This window comes from Pelodiscus sinensis, chromosome 3 (genome assembly GCF_052426305.1).
Source record: "Pelodiscus sinensis isolate ZL-2025 chromosome 3, ASM5242630v1, whole genome shotgun sequence".
Taxonomy (NCBI): domain Eukaryota; kingdom Metazoa; phylum Chordata; order Testudines; family Trionychidae; genus Pelodiscus; species Pelodiscus sinensis.
Window position 1 is genome coordinate 75,989,304 of NC_143054.1, and position 17,892 is coordinate 76,007,195.

Below are 17,892 nucleotides of genomic sequence, written 5' to 3' on the forward strand. Positions count from 1 at the left end.
GACGAGGAGTTTAATGGTTATAAATGGCCTATTTCATAAAAATGTTTCATACTATATAACCTAACACTATGGTATACTGCCTATGTTTGTTTATATGTTGATACACTATGTTTCTAAATGAGTAAAGTGTCCCCTTAATTTCGTCAAGATGCAAACACATTCATCCTTTCAGTTTCAAAAATATGAAATGGGCTTCCAACCCAAAAGAACTGACTGACAAAACACACAACCAAATCCCAAAGAGACTCTTGTTTCTTTTGCCATGTTATCACTTGATTCTCTTCCTACAAATTGTCTCAATTTTTTCTCTGTTCCCTTCCTTTCTTTTCCCACCCCAAATTATAGCCCCTTCCCAACACTAAGAGCCTGTTGTCTCTTGTTTTGTAATGAGATGGTAAGCTGTTTATGGCAAGGGTTGTGTCTTTGTTCAGTGTTTGTACAGTGCTTTGCAAAATCGGGTACTGGTCCACAATTAAGTTTCTTAGGTTCTATGATAAAACAAATAACAACTAAAAAGACCTCTTAAGTCAAGAGAAATTGTTTTACATTGATTCAGTAAGCTTAGGTCACAAAAAATCCAAAATCACACAAAATCCAATCAATTCCAGCCGTTTTTTTCTAGCGTAGACTTTATTTCCAATAGCCTAGAGTGACTGCTTCACTTGATCTCTACGTAGTGTCAGTCCCTATGAGCCTAACCCTAGCATAGTAAAGTCAATGGAAAAAGTATAATAAACATAAGAATGGCCATACTGGGTCAGACTAATGATCCATCTAGCCCAGTATTCTGTTTTCTGATAGTGGGCAGTGGCAGGTGCTCCAGAGGGAATGAACAGAAGAGGCAATCATCCATTTCCAACTTCTAGCAAATAGAGGCTAGGGATATTTCAAAGCATGGTTTTGCTTCCCTATCTACCCTGGCTAATAGCCATTGAATTTATCTAGGTGGTGTTGTTGGGTTTTTTTGAATGCTGTTAGTGTCTTGGCCTTCACAACATCCTCTGGAAAAGAGTCCCATAAATACTTCCTTTTGTTTGTTTTAAACTTGTTGACTATTCATGTCATTTGATAACCCCTAGTTCTTATATTGTGAGAAGTAAATAACAGTTCCTTCTTTACTTTCTCCATACCAGTTATTTTTTTATAGACCCTTATCATATCCCCTTTAGTCATCTCTTTGGCAAGCTGAATTTCCTGTCTTTTAATCCATCCTCATATGGCAGCTTTCCATATCCAAAATCATTTTTGTTGTTCTTTTCTGAACTTTTTCTAATTCCAATATATCTTTTTGAGATGGGGCAACCAGATCTGCAAACAGTATGCAAGATGTGGATTTACTATTGATTAATAGAGAAGCAATATCCTATTTTCTGTTCCAAATGATTCCCAACTTCTGATTGTTTTTTTTGACTGCTGCTGTACATTGAGTGGGGGTATGTCTACACTACCACCCTAGTTCGAACTAGGGTGGTTAATGTAGTCAATCGAAGTTACAAATGAAGCCCGGGATTTAAATATCCCGGGCTTCATTTGCATCTTGCCGGGCGCCGCCATTTTTAAATCCCTGGTAGTTCGGACTCCGTGCCCGCGGCTACACGCGGCACGGAGTAGGTAGTTCGAATTAGGCTTTCTAATTCGAACTACTGTTACACCTTGTTCCACTCCACGAGTAACGGTAGAAAGCCTAATTCGAACTACCTACTCCGTGCCACGTGTAGCTGCGGGCACGGAGTCCGAACTACCTGGGATTTAAAAATGGCGGCACCCGGCAAGATGCAAATGAAGCCCGGGATATTTAAATCCCTGGCTTCATTTGTAACTTTGATTGACTACATTAACCACCCTAGTTCGAACTAGGGTGGTAGTGTAGACATAACCTGGATGTTTTCAAAGCTCTGTCCACAGTGACTCCAAGGCCTCTTTTTTTAGTGGTAACAGATAATTTAGAATTCTCCTCTCCCTCCCTAATCATTAACTTAATGAGCATCCTTAAATATCCCACTTAGAAATCACATTCAAACAGTGAAATCTTTTCAAGATTTACAACTGTGCATCTTGTACCAGGCCACCGAATGTACCACATTGAATATACAATGAGAGAACAATCAAAAGGGTAAGGTCTGTGAAATGTAAATATGTAGGGTGGGCTTTTCAAATGCCCATGTGACTGATATCAATGAGAGTTAAGCATCTAAATACTTTTGAGAGTCTGGGCTTTTGGCCTTATTTCCTTATGTATTTGAGAATCCTATCAAAAATGTTAAGAGCTATCCATTTGCACATGAAGGTATCTGATTTGTGTTTGCCTGTACTTGTGTGAATCATGCATACATATGCATACATATTTTTCAAAAAAAAATTAAGTGGTTTAGGAACCCAAGTCTTATTGATTTTCATTGGGATGCAGGTGGGTAAGTCAATTTGTAAATGTTATCTATAATGTATTGTACAAACCCCAGTCCCTGGCCCAAACTGTTGGACTGGGGTCTGAACAGATGCTCAAGAGGCAAATTGGAAGAATCCTAGGCCACAGGATAGATGTGGAGCTGCACAGAAAAGCCAATTCAAATCAATTGCTGGTATAGACTCTTCATGATCTTTTGAATTATCTCCATGGTGGAGAGGATGAGAGAATCTATGCACCAGTGAATCCCTGAGCCTAGTTATGGCATACCACATGCATCCTCTAGCCCCCCCACATTTGACCACAAAAATGCAGCAGTTTGGGTACTGATGGAATCTCAGCTACATGGAAATGGGAACTGGATTGACCCTATAAAATAATTGTCTTTCCACTATGAAATCCTGATATTCATTTATTTCTAAGTGTGCACACAATGAAAAGAACATGGCACTTAACAGTGGCCACAGAACCGGGTACAATTTACTAATAAATTTTAGTTCTCTTTTCAGCATGGCTACTCATGCTGATGAAAGTCAAAAGAAAAGAAAAAGCATGACTCTCACATTCTCCTGATTATGCAGTGTTTATTTCAAATCCTTAGCAGGTGCTTTGCCTGAAGAAAGCAGGCTGGCATAAACATAAGCAAAAGCATGAAAATGTGACTGCTAAAGGCTAAGAAAAGAGAAAGAAAACAAATAAAAAGACCTACATATAAAGACTTATCATTTATTATTAAAAAAGAATCTTGTGATTTTTGGGGACAGACTTTTGAATGCTTGGGGTTGGCAATACTAAAGCCATAGACTCTCTAGAGTAAATCTGGCCTCTTTAAGTTTTAATTAATAGCATAACAGTTTTGCCACCAATTTCAAATGTATAAGTGTCAGATCCAGTGTTTCCTGTAAAATGAGTACTTGGGTGGCCACCTAGAAGAGATTCTGGTTCTGTCCAGCTGATTAGCAGAGCATCCACAGCACCCACCTCTGGCAGCATACATGTCTACTGTTGGTGCACACCTCTATTTGCCTCGATGCACACAACAAATTTTATTCTGCACATGAGTGTAAAAAAATGAAACACTGGTCATGTCTCATAGAAAAAATAGAAATGTTTAGCTAGTCCATAGGGGTCAGATGCCTAAACATATAAATGCATGGTTATGTAAATTCTGTTAGGTGTTTAAGTAGGCAAAGTGCTGGACTCCTTTGTCACCTACTCTACTTAAGCATTTTCAAAAAATCCACTAGACATCTATCTGCATCCTTAGAGATTTAGCTACCTCAGTGGACTGAGTACATCAAAACAGACTATAAAATGTGTAGTGTTGTGGTAACAGGGTTCACTTGGCAATCTAGTGCACAGCAAACTAGTGTGTTGTAGGTTCAGACCCTGGCTTGCTATGCACTACCTTGTCATGTAAACAAGACCCCTTTTTGTTGTTTTTTAAGTTTTTCCTGTTACAGACTAACTCAGCTACCCCTCTGAAGCTTATCTACTCACTGTATCGCTTTTTTCTTCCTCCCCTCCTTTTCTTTCTCTTTTTTTCCTTCTCCCCCTCCCTTTCCCTCCTTCCGTTATTTATTCTTGGATCTGGACTTCTAACACTTTTGTCATCTGATGAAATGAACTCTGCCCAGGAAAGCTCATGATACATGGTTTGTTAGTCTTCAAGGTGCTTCTAGTCTATTGTTTTTTAAGTTTTTCCTGTTACAGACTAACTAGGCTACCCCTCTGACGCTATTTACAAGACTGTCAATTGTTTAAACTAAGAGGGGAAATGAATTATTAGAAGCTGTGTATGGAAGGCAAATAAGTACAGATAGTAGTGGAAAGAGATGTTAATGAACATGATTGTATGGATCAGTGTGAATCTGCAAACCCCATGTTTTTGAATTTGTTGAAAAACTAATAATACATTTAATTGACAACAGGCTCCAAAATGGACACCCAGTGGCTTGTTCAATATCTCTTTTGCTCTCAGTTTTATTATGCTAAACTCCATGATATCTGAATATCTCTCAGGAGCATATTCTATTAATCAAATCCAGGTTTTTCAGAAGTCTAAGGAGAGTCTTCTCACTGGGAGCTAGATTGGGCTGAATGTTAAATGTGTAGCTGGATAATAGGAACACATTTATTTAGTTGCATTGGATGTTATGATTTCAGTTCTGAAAATAATTTTATTTTGTACAATATTATACCAAAGTGTGATCTTAAAAAACACTTTAAAAAAAAAAGCTTTTCCAGGGCATGTCTATACAGCAGAGCTAAAGCCGATATAAGCTATGCGACTTCAGCTACGTCAACTGTGTAGCTTAAATCGAAATAGCTTATTTTGGGTTTTGTGCTGTCTACACAGCAGAAAATCTGAGAAAGAGCTCTCTTCCTCTGACTTCCCTTACTCCTCATATAATGAGGGTTTCAGGAGTCAAGAGTAAGAAATCCTCCAGCTCGACGTTATTTCAATGTCATGTCAAAATAACTGTTTGTAGTGTAGACATGGACTGTGTTATTTTGAAATAACAAAAGTTATTCTGAAATAACACTGCTGTGTAGACTTACCCCTAGTGTGTCTGTCATTCCTTAGAAAAGGCTAAAATGAGTAGGGCTGGGGCAAAGGAGACAATTATCCCATGTCCAAGGGATTAAAAGGAGCCTGAGGCTCCTGGTCACTGATGCTTCTTTAAATTGCTGTTGGAACCTTATGTGGCACACTCCGGGTAGCTCTGAGGGCTTTGAGGGGGCAGAGTGACATGCTCCAAGGAGCACTCAAGGCTGGCTACCTCAGCCCCACCTCTTCCTCCTCTTCCAGGAGTGTAGAGTGAAAGCCCCACCCCACCTGGTCCAAGTCTGTGTTCCCCAGTGCTAATGTCCACTAGTATTCACATTGCATCTGAATTTTTAAAACACTTTTTGGGCTGTCTCAGAAGTGAGTAGGGTGACGAAAATGTTGTGGGTTTATTTTTCTTCATCCCTTTAATTCTAATTCATTTAGCTTAAGCACTCCTATATTTCAAGCTAGCTTCTTATCTGTGTTTTTTGCCTTTGACTAAATTGCATTTCAAATAAAAGTGACGAATAAACGTGACTTTTATAAATGAGCAATCGGGATATGTAAATAATGGTTGGGATGGAATAGCAGATTATATTTAACAGTGACATAATTTATAACAGGTAACATACATGAAAAGGATGATGGATGGATTTACTTTCCTTCCAAAGTTAGCATTTGAATTGCATTTCCGATCCTTATTTACTTGCTTCTTTTGGTAAAATATTGTCTTTATGAAAACTGTGTTTAGCTGTGATGCTAAGTACGTCTCCCTCTGTCCCAGTGTTTCACAAACATCAGAGATAAAAAGACATCTTTTAAAAATTGGAAGTCAAATCCTAGTGAGATAAATAGAAAGGAGCATAAACACTGCCAAATTAAGTGTAAAAATGTAATAAGAAAAGCCAAAAAGGAGTTTGAAGAACAGCTAATCAAAAACTCAAAAGGTAATAACAAAATGTTTTTTAAGAACATCAGAAGCAGGAAGCCGGCTAAACAATCATTGAGGCCCCTGGAAAATCGAGATACAAAAGGAGCACTAAAAGACAATAAAGTCATTGCGGAGAAACTAAATGAATTCTTTGCTTCAGTCTTCACAGCTGAGGCTGTTAGGGAGATTCCCAGACCTGACCAGTCCTTTGTAGGTGAGAAATCTGAGGACTTGTCACAGATTGAAGTGTCATTAGAAGAGGATTTGGAATTAATTGATAAACTTAACAGTAACAAGTCAACGGGACCAGATGGCATTCACCCAAGAGTTCTGAAAGAACTCAAATGTGAAATTGCAAAACTATTAACTATAGTTTGTAACTTATCCTTTAAATCAGCTTCTGTACCCAATGACTAGAAGATAGCTAATGTAACTCCAATATTTAAAAAGGGCTCTAGAGGCGATCCCAGCAATTACAGACCGGTAAGTCTAACGTCAGCACCGGGCAAATTAGTTGAAACAATAGTAAAGAATAAAATTGTCAGACACATAGAAGAACATAATTTGTTGGGCAAAAGTCAACATGGTTCCTATAAAGGGAAATCATGTCTTATTACTCTATTAGAGTTCTTTGAAGGGGTCAACAAGCATGTGGACAAGGGGGATCCAGTAGATATAGTGTATTTAGATTTCCAGAAAGCTTTTGACAAGGTCCCTTACCTTGTATAAATTAAGTTTTTATGGGATAAGAAGGAAGATCCTTTCAGGGACTGAGAACTGTTTAAAAGACAGGAAAGAAAGGGTAGGAATAAATGGTTAATTTTCAGAATGGAGAGGGGTAACTAGTGGTGTTCCCCAAGGGTCAGTCCTAGAACCAATCCTAGTCAACATATTCATAAATGATCTGGAGAAAGGGGTAAACAGTGCGGTGGCAAAGTTTGCAGACAATACTAAACTGCTCAAGGTAATTAAGACCAAAGCAGATGGTGAAGATCTTCAAAAAGATCTCACCAATCTAAGTGACTGGGCAACAAAATGGCAAATGAAATGTCATGTGGATAAATGTAAAGTACTGCACATTGGAAAAAATAACCCCAGCTATACATATAATATGATGGGGGCTAACTTAGCTACAAACTAATCAGTCATCGTGGATAGTTCTCTGCAGATTTCCACGCAGTTGTGCCGCGGCAGTCAAAAAAGCAAACAAGATGTTAGGAATTATTAAAAAAGGGATAGAGAATAAGATGCAGAATATCTTATTGCCCTTATATAAATCCATGGTACGCCCACATTTTGAATACTGCATACAGATGTGGTCTCCTCATCTCCAAAAAAGATATACTGACATTAGAAAAGGTTCAGAGAAGGGCAATTAAAATGATTAGGGGCTTGGAACGGGTCCCATATGAAGAGAGATTAAAGAGACTGGGACTTTTCAGCTTGGAAAAGAGGAGTCTAAGGGGGGATATGATAGAGGTATATAAAATCATGAGTGATCTGGAGAAAGTGAATAAGGAAAAGTTATTTACTTGTTCCCATAATACAAGAACTAAAGACCACCAAATAAACTAATGGGCAGCAGGTTTAAAACAAATAAAAGGAAGTTCTTCTTCACACAGCACATAGTCAATCTGTGGAAATCCTTGCCTGAGGAGGTTCTGAAGGCTAGGATTATAACAGGGTTTAAAAGAGACTAGATAAATCCATGGAGGTTAAGTCCATAAATGACTATTAGTCAGTATGGGTAAGGAATGGTGTCCCTAGCCTCTGTTTGTCAGATGGTGGAGATGGATAGCAGGAAAGAGATTGCTTGATCATTACCTGTTTGATTCACTCCCTCTGGGACACCTGGCATTGGCCACTGTTAGCAGATAGGATACTGGGCTGGATGGACCTTTGGTCTGATCCAATATGGCCATTCTTATGTTCTTATTTGTATCTACCCACATATTTTATACTTTCTGCTTTAACAACTAAATTTCAGAAGTAGTTAGACAGCTAAAAGACTCTCCTTTGGCTATTGAGTTCAGTCCTGCTGTGAAGGATGGGGAGAGGATGAAACACCTGAACAGCCTCCCACAGGTGCTGGTCAAGGAAATGATTACACCACCTGTTAAGAATGTGCAGCTTCTACCCCCTCGGTCACAGTTTCACTGGCTCATGTTCATGAAAGGACTAAACCCCCCAAAAGTGCAAGATCAGCCTTATATTGTTCTTGCATCAGACTGAGAAATATTGCACAGCTTTTCAATGATTGTGGAACAGCAGAGAAACTTTCCTTGTGCCCTTTTGCTTGTACACTGATGTCGGTACCTAGAAAAAGTTGCTTCATGTATACTTTGAAAGAAAAAAGTTATAAAAATGTAAACCTGACACTATTATTCTAGTCTGTTTGCTTATTTTGACAGATAACTGTGACTTTGAAGCAAAGGAGAACCAGTACTTCCTGGCCTCACTATGATGTTTCAAAAATAGAGACTCTTCTATGAGAATTGGTGTGGGTGATTGTGGGCCTCACAGGATGGGATTGAAATTGCCTTATGGGGTCTTATGCTGGGGTGGATTAGGTCCTAAAGCCCCTTGAGGTCCTACCACAGCACACCCCAGAAAAGGGCAGTAGAGAGGGTTGCCTAGTGTGTCTGGGAAGCAGTTGATAAAGTCCAGCAAACTAGTATAAGGATAGCTGCTGGGCCAGAGCAAGTTTAGTTGCTGAGTGGAGCTCGAGAAACGAAGTTCAGATGACTGGCTGGCTGGAAGAGCAGCAGTTCTGCAGTTAGCTCACTGTAGACAGCTCATTGCAAATAGGGCAGAGCCCTGAGGTAATGGCGTAGTTGGGTCAGGGCTGCAGGGAAATGGCCCAGTGGTTTAGAGCAGCAGTGGGAGTAAAATAAATGGACAGTCAGCTGCTATCGGTGAGCCAGGATACAGAATAGTGAGAGGACATGGGTGCCATCCAATCTTATTACCTGTATGTAAATCCATGGTATGCCCACATCTTGAGTACTGTGTGCAGATGTGGTTGCCTCATCTCAAAAATGATATAGCGGAACTGGAAAAATTATTAGTGGCATGGAACAGCTGCCATATGAGGAGGGATTAAAAAGCCAGTGACTTTTCTGCATGTAAATGAAATGATTAAGGGGGGATATGATAGAGGTCTGAAAGATAATAACTGGTATGGCAAAAGTAAATAAAAAACTGTTATTTACTCCTTCTCACAATACAAGAACTAGAGGTTATCAAATGACATTAACAGTCAGCAAGTTTAAAACAAGCAAAAGGAGGTATTTGTGGAACTCTTTACCGAAGGATGTTATAAAGCCCAAGACACTAACAGGGTTCAAAAAAGGAGAGTTATTTACTCCTTCCTATAACACAAGATCTGGGGGTCATGAAATGAAATTGATAGATAGCAGGTCTAAAGCAAATAAACAAAAGTAAGTAATTCTTTACACAATGCACAGTCAACCTGTGGATCTTGTCAGAGGATGTTGTGAATAATCTTAAACTGTCTAAGAATCCCTAATCTAGTCTCAATTTAAAAAGTGCTATGTTGTTGAATACTCATTCTATGGCTGAATTTTCATGTCAAAGGCTACATCTAGACTACAATGTTTTATCGAAAAAAAGTATGTAAATTGTGCTCCACAATTTGCTAACCTTTTTCCAATAGTTTTGTCAGAAGAGGCCTGTCTATACCGGGACAAATTTTTGAAAAACCTCCTCTTTTGGAAGAGCTCTTCTTCCTTGTGGGAAGAGGAAGACAGGGCTTCTGAAAGAGTGCATCTGTTCTTCTCCAAAAAAAAGTAGAAGAGCAGACATGTTCCCTGGATGCGGCAGGGTTTTTCCAGGATACCTCTGGTATCCTGGAAAAAACCTGAAGTCTAGACATAGCCAAATTGACTAGATTTGATATGCTATTGAATGTGACATAATGAATAATAATAATATAGTATGCAATTCAACATGAAAAATAAAAAATACTTTAGAGGAACAATTTTTACAATATTTGTATAATGGTGCTCACCAATCCAAGAGCTGTGGTTTACTTGTTTGGTTATCTATCAACTCCTATATGTCACATGGCAGTTAACAGCTGTAATAGCTCTGTTCTGCCTGGATTTGGAATAGTTAAAATAAAACAATGTGGTAAACAGCCAGCATAAATACCAACAATTATTCTTGTTAAACAACATGAAGCAAGAAAGCAACTTTTCAAAATTTGTTTCTAAACCATAATTGCACAACCCATGCTGACAAATTAAGAAGCAAACAAAGCCTATTCACATTCAAATAATAGGTTTCCAAACTGGAAATGTCAAGCACTTCCTTATGAGGCACACTTCAGCCAGCTACCGTGTTCATCAGCTCACATATGTTTTCGCTAATAAAATGGGAGGAGATGCCAATAGTGCAGCACACAGTCTTTTCCCCACCTAAAACGCCCTGAAAAATATATTAATTTCCTTAAGTGTTGATGTAGACTTTGTTATTCAATGTACAGTGTTAATCTATTAAAAATAAAACCATATTAGTTATGTAAATGTAATTATTAGTGAAGCTTCAGAATCCTAGAAAACTAACTCTGAGAGGTATGTGCTATCCCATTCACTCATTAACTGAGATGCCCCATGATCATATGAATGTCAACATTTTAACTATTTCATCCCTCATATAGAAAAAGAGAAGAGAGGGCAAATCATAGATTTACTGTGAGCATTATCTCATGTGGTGCCATGAGAGAGTGATGCTTCCTCCCTCTCCAGTCTCAGACCCTGGCTCCATAAAGAAGAGCCAAAGAAAATGTCAGAGCCTGTGAGCATATTAAAGCATCATTGATGGGAGGAGAAGGCCAAGGACACCGGTGGAGCTCTGACAGATGCATGAATATTTTGAACATCTCCACAATCTTTTTTTCTTCCCAATCTGACCCCTACTAAACAGATTCATTCATAAATTTTACTGTGATGTGAACATTGCATATGTCTATTCATAACATGATAACCAAACAACACATCATCAGGTCCAAACCACATCCAATGAACCACCAAGATTTATCCCTCACTGTGAATACCTCAAAAACTACCTTGCCCTATGCAGTCCAGAAAAAGCTTCTTCTGAAAGAAGCCTGCAGTCTAGACATAGTCATTTAGAACATAATGCAAAACTCATGGAAGTAGTGAGAAATGTTGCAAAATGATCCGCAACATTCTTCCTTGGAATTTGTCTGCCATACCAAATGATTCGTGATATGCAGTAATGTAAACAAAAGCAAAGATTGCCATCGTAGTAGTAAAGATGTTTGTATTGAGCACACAGATAGCATGGTAATAGGCATAGTAGGATTTGATAGATAATCATAAAAGTCCTCAACTATAAGAGCGTATTCGATACTCACATAAAACATTTTCCTCTAGACACTTTACCTTGCCAATATATGCTAATAGTGATAAATATTCCTGTGGTAAAAGAAGGAACAGGAGCAATCCAAACATTTAGCCACTGTCAGTTTAGTACATATTATTAAGGTTGTGACAATGCTCTAAGTATTTATCTTGTCCACTGAAGGAGAACTCAAAATCAGCAGTTTGCAAGTGCATTTATCATTCTTAAATCAATTGTGGTGACTATCACCACCACAAGAACTACAAGCACAGTACTCAAGATGTGACATTCCACATTGTGAGGATCCATTTATAAACTCTACAGGAGTGAAATAGCAATCACAACCACTTTTTAAACCTAACTTGTAAAGCCTCCAACAATAACCAGCTCACAGGGTCACCCTTGTAAACGGTGCCATATGTGGTAAATGGCTGTGGTATAGTGAAATGCGAATGGGGCACCAAGCAGCTTTTGTTATTTAATTGAATGGAAAAAACACGGGTGAATTGCTGCTGCCAATGTGCTGCTTCAGCCGGCCACTGTCTAGCCATGCTTCACTTCAAGCTTAACACAATCTTAACTACAAGAGAAAAATAGCCTGGTTCTTCAAGTTGACAGATGAAGAAACTGAGATGGTGCCCACTCCTGCATGGCTGCGCAAGATGGAAGAAAGGAAGGATGTATCCTTTCCATGCTTATGGCTATGTGCTGGAGCCAGGAACAGTTGCTGTCTTTGCACACACTTGCTGCAAGGTCTGTACAACTGCCTCGCACAGGCAGCAGCATACACTGTCTACAGCCAATCAGAATAATTGTGCCTCTATGCTGCACAATAGTTGCAGGAGGTCAGTACAGGGCCCCTTACATGGGAAATTCATTAAAGACATAAATTTACACTGTAGATAAAAGAAGGAATTTCAGTTGTGCTGGCCATTGATGTAAGTATTTTCCTGTTCAGCTCAAGTTGCTTGGTAATTTTCATCCATTCAATTTTTTTCAAAACACACATTGTTTCATATCCTGAAATTTTCAGGCCACTATATATCTCACAGGAAAAAATTCATGAAGTTTATCCAAAGAACTCTGAAATTTGAAAACTGTTGCCTGATTTTAGAAAGTTAATTTTATTAATGTGGATAGCATGGGTTATAAGTTCACCAGGTAATTTGATCAGAAGATAATAAAGTTTTTGTCCGACAATCATGCAGCAAAGAGCATGCAAGGATCTGTGGGGGTGTGATGATAGTCACATTGAGAAAAATGTGTCCTTAAAGGATTTTACTGAAATACATGGGTTGGAACTCAAATAGTAAACTAATTGTAGAATAATCAGAGTTACAAATGCAATAATATTGTTCTAGAGACACATGTGATATTCTATAAAGCTTTTGATTAATATCCTCTCACCCTTTCTTGAAAACCCAGTGGTAAAAGACAAAGAACTAGCCTGTCATCTGTCATTCTAAAAGGGTTCTCGTCCAGGATCCTCAATTCTGGAACAGGAGTGCATAGATTAGGAGAAGCTACAGAGCTAACTTGGAATTTTACTTACCGGTAACTTGAAACTCTCAGTTAAACATAAAAGCCTGAAAACTAATAAACAAAGAAACCTTAAAGCTTGAAGCTTAAGCTTGTATGTTTTTCTAGGAACTCAAAAGTTTAGCAAAACTGGAACTTAGAAGCTCAGAAGTATCTGTGGCATGGTGGGCCACCCCTCTTATGGAGCTTAAGATCTCAAGTCCTTTTTTAAAATGTTCAAACAAAATGTAAGGATACCCTTACTCCATATATATATATATATATACACACACACACACACACACACATACACACACAAACAAACAATAGGCTAAAAATAACTGATATGAGAATTATCTATTATTATTAATATATTAGTATTAGATCATTCTCACATCTGTTACTTTTGTCCTAAACAGTTATTTCTGTTCTTTCCTTGCCATGTACCTATTAAGTTTAAAAGACAATGAACTTAGGAAACCCCTTATGCTAAAAAAGCTGTTTCAGCTCATCTTTCATTTATCTATTTTAAAGGTCACCGCCATATATGGATCTCGCGTTTAGTATATCACTATAAATCTAGGTATAAGGTCCTGGTATGAGAACTTTGCTACCTGGGTGAAAGATCCCAGACATATGTATGCTAAAACAAAAGACATCACTATGTAGCACTTTAAAGACTAGCAAGATGGTTTACTCAACATACAGGATGTGCATGTAGGTCCCTTGTGTTACAGTAAAATACTTTAATAGAAACATACAACATTATTATAATAAATAATCAAAACCATAAGAAAATAAAAATCCATGAAAGAGATATAGAGTCCAAGCAAGCAGGCTATTGAGTCCTGGAGAGTTGGCAACCTTATAATAGGCACAAACCCACTTGCTCATTAAGTACACAGGCCATAGCTCCTGAGGCACTCTATTACTGACCAGAAATAAAGACCAGAAATCTGGCAGAAGAAGCGAAGTGGAGGAATATCCTCATATGGGGAAACCCCAGGTGATGTAAATGGTATCTCACAGGCAGGAAGAACTGTGACTCTAGTATAGTCTGGAATAGTTCCTTAGGTGGCCTCGTAGCTGGGTGTAATTTAATACTGGGAGGGCTTTAAATTATGCTGAGGAAGAGACTAGCTCCCAGATTGAAGGACAGGGGAAATGCAAAGTTGTTCAGCTGCTGCAAGTAGAAATTTGGCTCAATTAAAGACCTGGGCCACAAATTCAAACCTTTATATTATAGTGTCTCTATTACATGTTTTAAATGCATTGTGTATCCATGCCATCCTCTTTGTTTTGTCAGCAACGCAAACCCTTTATTTCCCACAGTGAATAATTAGGGGTACTGGGGAAAAAAAACTCTGAAAATTCATTGACCCTTTGAGAACTATGCTGTAATAATGTACATTTCAGACTGGAGTTCAGTTTTGGCTGTCAGTACAATGGTGGTGGCAAACCAGCAGAAGCTGTAATTGTATCAATCACATCATAACCACTTAGAATGAAATTGACTTTCCTCCATAATCTGAGTAACCCGGCTTGCTGATGGGAGATCAGAACCAAACTGCCCATGTATGATGAGGCAGAGGCAAAGTCACTTAGTAGCTTCACTTAGCTGCTGCCCTCTAAAGAAGTGTGGAGAAACTTCAATTGCTTAAACTTAGATCCTCTGGTTGTTGTACAGCCACGTGGTCTTCAGTACAAACTTATGCCATGTTTGCGCATGACTGAAGTGCTGACAAAATGATCTTGGTCTTGATCTTTACTAGCCACAAAGTCATGGTGGGACTCATATCAGCTAATTTGATTCTTCACATCAGTGTGAAAGAAGTTAAGATATTATACAAATCTACAGGGTACAAGAGATACAGAGAACCTGGCATGGACTTCTGTATGCATGAGTCAGACATTTTTAAAGAAATACAAACCTCTATATTCTATCTTTTTTATTTAAACTCAGAACAGCTGTACAGAGAGAATGTCATGCAGAGTTTTTATTTCAGATGTTCCAATTAAACTCAAATCAATCTCACCCATTTATTTAACAAATTAACTTAAATACTTGAATGCCCAATTGACTGTGTATATTTTCTAAATTGTTTTCTTTAAGTAAAAGAAGGAGCACAATTTTTATGGTGTTAGAAATGATTCAGACTTCTAGCTGTCAATAAAGAATAATGACAAAGACAAGAGTTATATTTTTAAAGCATATACAAATCTGGTTTCAGATGATGGAAATTAAACTCCAGCTTCTTGATTTAAATATCTCTACATCAAATCAATGTTTTGAGATTTGCCAACCAAAAGCAATGTTTGGGGCAATTATATTAATATTTTCACAACAACATTATCTTTCTTTTCAAAATTAGAAATGTAAGTTGATTTTGTATATTGAAATTGCTCTTTAGAACAGCTAAGCAGAAGTTAAGACATTCAACTCTTTAAAGTATGTTTAAAATAAGTTTACATATGAAAACTATCAAGAACATTTGCAAATATGGAATCCAGTGTTATCTAAGGAATAGGCTCAGTTTGTCATTTACAATAGCCTCCTCATAATTATGGATTAGCAGACTTCACTCTATTATCCATATTTAAATTGAAGTGTCATTCATTAGCAGTTGAAACACCATGTTGACCTGATAAAAAAACTAATAAAAAACCTAATTATTACAGTTCTGCTTAAGTAAAATTCTTTCAAGACATTTCCAAACAACATTGCACTGTTGGTCTCCAAATTCTTTCATTTTTGCTAAGAATGCATTTTCAATTAAAGTCTGTTAAACCCATTAATTTACTCTTTACAATGAAAGTAGGCCAGCAAGCACAGCTGCTGGTTTTTTTCCACTGGTAGATCCAAATCAAGATAGAGTAAATTCCAGATTTTCTTAAACTAGCAGCTGCAGCTGATTCTCTGAAGGTGTATATGTACTGTCTAGAGAAAAAATACCAGTAGCAGAGTTGTGCAATCCCAATGAATAGTTGGGCTTTGGATTTGATTAGAAACTCAAAGCAAACCAAAGCAAACTTCTCAAAGAGTCCTAGCAATGGGGTGCTGCAATTCATACTGGACCCAAACTGAATAAACTTAGCATACTTTCAAGGGAATTAACATGGATTTCTAGGTTTGAGATTTTGGGAGTTGTTTTAAACCATGTGAAACTCATTTTCATTCATTGTTTTGACATATAGCTTGACTGCTCAGATGAGGATTTGGTGTGAGTTGTGGAGGTCATTCAAAATGGAATTTGGGAGATATAAACTTGGACAAAACCAAGCTAAAAGAAAGGTTTGTATGAATTTCAATTTTCCACAATTTTCATCAACAGTTTTTGATAAGCAGCAGCTAAAAATGATTTGTTCATATTGTGGTAGCATAAGTAAGAATTTTGATCAGACTTTATCTGATAAAGATAGTCAGGTTATAGCAGTGCTCTGAAAGTAGTAATCAGATCTCCAACCCCTGTTTTGGTACCACTTATGAATCTAAATTTTCAGGAAGATTTCTGTTATCCATTGAAACTAACACATGCAGAGATATATGGAAGTTTTATTTAAACTTTCTAACTGGAGAAAACCAAGCATTTTAAAGCTGAATAAATAGGGAGGAACAATATTACACTGCCGTTCCGTAGAAGAAAAACAAGGTCAAATATAAGTAAAAACCAGCTAATGCTGAAAGAACAAAACTATACTTTTATATTTTTACTCTGTGATATTTTATAATTAACATACTATATATCTGTGTATTTCTCTCTGTATGAGTGTGCATGTATGTGTGTGTGTGCGTGATTCTGCCGCAAAAAAAAGCAAACATCCTTCTGGGATGCATTAACAATAGTGTTGTAAGCAAGACACAAGACGTAATCTTCTGCTCCACTCTGCACTGAGTAGGCCTCAACTGGAGTTCTGGGCAACACATTTCAAGAAAGATGTGGACAAACTGGAGAGAGTCTAGAGAAAAGAAACAAAAATGATTAAATGTCTACACAACGGCTGTGTCCAGACTCCATGCCTCCGTCGACGGAGGCATGTAGATTAGCCAGATCGGAAGAGGGAAATGAAGCCACGATTAAAATAATCGCGGCTTCATTTAAATTTAAATGGCTGCCCCGATCTGCCGATCAGCTGTTTGTCGGCAGATCGGGAGAGTCTGGACGCGATGCCCCGACAAAGAAGCCTTTCTTCATCGACACAGGTAAGCCTCGTGAAACCAGGTTTACCTGTGTCGATGAAGAAAGGCTTCTTTGTCGGGGCATCGCGTCCAGACTCTCCCGATCTGCCGACAAACAGCTGATCGGCAGATCGGGGCAGCCATTTAAATTTAAATGAAGCCGCGATTATTTTAATCGCGGCTTCATTTCCCTCTTCCGATCTGGCTAATCTACATGCCTCCGTCGACGGAGGCATGGAGTCTGGACACAGCCAACATGACCTCCGAGGGAAGACTGAAAGAACTGGGTTGTTTAGTTTGGAAAAGAAGAAGCCTGAGAGAATACATGACTACAGTTTTTAAGTACCTAAAAAGGTGCTACAAGGAGGAGGGAGAAAAATTATTCTCCTTAAACTCTGAGGATAGGACAAAAAGCAATGGGCTTAAATTGCAGCAAAAGGGAGAATTAGGTAGGGGACCCAGATGATCAAGTTTCTAAGTGCCAAGAAGCTCTCTTTCCCTTTACAAGAGACTTATTGTTCTCTGGTCTGGTCCTTCAGTTTCCAGTCTAGTATTTCCCTGTCTTGGGCCTTTGTAGATTTTGTTTCTTTTCAAATTGCAGGTTAATTAGCTTTCCTCAAATTAACATTAAGCATGTCTTACATAATCCATACAATGTGCATACACAAGCTTCAATGTAACATAACTTTTGCTGTCAACACTATTTTCATGTCATTATGTCCTCAAGTCACCTTGTTTCTGTTTTTCCATATATAGAGGCTTTTAACGTAATTTTTGTATGTTTTATCCTTTTATCTGTGTCTTTCAACACAATGAAAACATCACCTTAGTCCTGTCAGCATCATCTAAAAAAGTCTAAGAAAAGAAAAATTATCAAGAAAACAGATCAGTGAGAAAGGGAAGGAGGAGGAGCCTCCTCCCAA

The 17,892-nt window shown here is 38.1% G+C and overlaps 2 long non-coding RNA genes across 5 annotated transcripts in view; both read right to left on the reverse strand.

Moving 5' to 3' along the window:
* LOC142827841 (uncharacterized) overlaps positions 1-12,674 on the reverse strand; it is a 53,856-nt gene extending 41,182 nt beyond the window's left edge. The window contains exon 1 of the long non-coding RNA XR_016349153.1: positions 9,917-12,674. This is a non-coding gene — a long non-coding RNA (uncharacterized LOC142827841). The remainder of the gene's footprint in view (positions 1-9,916) is intronic.
* A 787-nt stretch (positions 12,675-13,461) lies between these two features.
* LOC149524659 (uncharacterized) overlaps positions 13,462-17,892 on the reverse strand; it is a 49,062-nt gene continuing 44,631 nt past the window's right edge. For all 4 annotated transcript variants that reach the window (XR_016349150.1, XR_016349149.1, XR_016349151.1 and 1 more), the window contains one exon: positions 13,462-16,749. This is a non-coding gene — a long non-coding RNA (uncharacterized LOC149524659). The remainder of the gene's footprint in view (positions 16,750-17,892) is intronic.